We start from the raw sequence: 2,500 nt of genomic DNA on the forward strand, positions 1-2,500 counted from the left end.
GCCCGCGGCTGGGAGAGCCGCCGCACTCGGCAACTGCCTCTTACCCTCGAGCCGGCCAGGAAGCCGCGGAGTGTGGAAGGGCGCACGGTTCGTACGGTTGACATCCGTCTGTGAGGAGGGCTAGTGAGTGAGCTTCCGTGGTGTCTCTTGGATGGTAAGCGACCAACCGTCGGCGAGTCGAACGAGGGTCGGCCCGACGCTGTCGGCGAGTCGAACTAGGTTCGGCCCGATGGCGTCGGCGAGTCGAACGAGGGTCGGCCCGACGGCGTTAGCATCACTCCAGGGTAAGACACGCGGCCACCTCTGGTTCCGAGCCCTTTCGGGTCGTCCCGTGTGAGCTGTCGTCACCGGAAGCCTCTGCAACGGTGGAAGTTGTCGCGCATCTCGTTGGGTTTGTTGGATCAGTTCCGAGCAGAGTGAAACCTTTATAACCCGTCTACCTCTTACCCTCGAGCCGGCCAGGAAGCCGCGGAGTGTGGAAGGGCGCACGGTTCGTGCGGATGACATGGCCTTTGTGTGGTGCGTGTCCCGCGTGAGCTGTCGTCACCTGAAGCCTCTGCAACGGTGGAAGTTGTCGCGCATCTCGTTGGGTTTGTTGGATGATATCCGAGCGGAGAGTGAAAGTTAACCCGCCTGCATCTTATCCTCGAGCCGGCCAGGAAGCCGCGGAGTGTGGAAGGGCGCACGGTTGGTGCGGATCACATGGCCTCTGTGTGGTGCGTGTCCCGCGTGAGCTGTCGTCACCGGAAGCCTCTGCAACGGTTTCAAGCCGCGGAGTGTGGAAGGGCGCACGGTTCTTGCGGATGACATGGCCTGTGTGTGGTGCGTGTCCCGCGTCAGCTGTCGTCACCGGAAGCCTCTGCAACGGTGGAAGTTGTCGCGCATCTCGTTGGATGAGTTCCGAGCGGAGTGAACCCGAACCCGCCTGCCTCTTACCCTCGAGCCGGCCAGGAAGCCGCGGAGTGTGGAAGGGCGCACGGTTCGTGCGGATGACATGGCCTTTGTGTGGTGCGTGTCCCGCGTGAGCTGTCGTCACCTGAAGCCTCTGCAACGGTGGAAGTTGTCGCGCATCTCGTTGGGTTTGTTGGCATGGACCATGACCGGCCTGAGCAACCGGAATGGACCAACACCGGCTTGAGCAACCGGCATAAAGGCAACACTCTGAAAGGCGGCGGCGAGCCCATAGCCGATCCGAAAATTGTGTGGCGAAGCAAGTGGAAAATCAGTCTTTGCCGAAAGAAACAATGAAGCCCCGGGAAAACTGGCTCCTTCCCCGAGCCGGCGGCGGAAACCGTGGAGTGTGGAAGGGCGCTGTAAGCGCGGATAACATGTCCTGTCTGTGGGGAGGATCGGTGTGCGCACCGTTGTGAGTCCTGGAGGACGGTAAGCGACGTTACATCGGCGAGTCGTACTTGGGACGGCCCGGTGGCGTTAGCGCTATCCAGGTACACACGCGGCCACAGGCGGTTTCAAGCCCTTTCAGGTCCCGTGCGCGTGGTTGCTCCGGAAGCCTCTGCATATGGTGGAAGTTGTCGCGCATCTCGTGGGTCGTTGCACAGGACTGCTCAGGTCGAGTCCTTGGCGCCCTTGGGAGCCTCGTTCCCCGTCTGCGGCACCTCGGCCCTCCGTCCGCGGTAGGCGTCGGTGGCTGTTGACAGCGGGTGTATCTGGGTCAACTCCCTCGCGGCGGCGAGCCCATAGCCGATCCGAAAATTGTGTGGCGAAGCAAGTGGAAAATCAGTCTTTGCCGAAAGAAACAATGTGAAACAAATCAGCCATGAGCCAAAAAACGAATGAGGGAACAATCAGCCGTAAGCCAAAAGCCAAAAAACGAATGAGGGAACAAGTGAACAAATCAGCCCGTAAGCCAAAAACCGAATGAGGGCAAGTTGCAAATCCTACGCTACCTTCGAATTCCAAGACGCAGGGCCGTACACGGTCGACCCCGACCACGCCGGAACCGAAGCCCCAAAGGCCACGGGTACCCGCTACTCTCGCCTCCGGCGGGGCGGAGGGGGGTTCAATGCCTCCGGTTGGATATGACGGAGCGCCCGTGGTCGCCGGTCCCCCCCCCACTACCCACTCATCCAGCTGAGGGGTTTGACGGTAGCCCACCCGGGGCAAAAGGGGCGGCGGAGACCGGCTGGTTCCGGCGAGATTGCGACGAGCTGGAGCGATGGCAGACACCCTGGCCGGCCCATAAACGCGGGTGATCTACAAGTGACAAGGTACAGGTTGGCACCCGAACCATCGCGGGTGTGCGGACAAGCTGGGTGGTTTTGGCCGGTGCGCGTGAGCGCGTGCTTAACTAGAGGCGGTTCCCCGGCTTACGTGATTCCTTGACGGGTAAGCGTCTGACGGGCCCGTTCCTCGCCGGGGTTTGTGGCGCGCCTGAGTCCGATTAATACATCTTCGATGTTGGCGGCCAGACCCACAAAACTCGTGCCACCGCGCTCGCTGGCCTGGTCTCGTCCTTGTCACGAAATCGTCGCTCCCCGTG

This window comes from Stigmatopora argus, unplaced genomic scaffold, assembly GCF_051989625.1.
Source record: "Stigmatopora argus isolate UIUO_Sarg unplaced genomic scaffold, RoL_Sarg_1.0 HiC_scaffold_53, whole genome shotgun sequence".
NCBI lineage: Eukaryota > Metazoa > Chordata > Actinopteri > Syngnathiformes > Syngnathidae > Stigmatopora > Stigmatopora argus.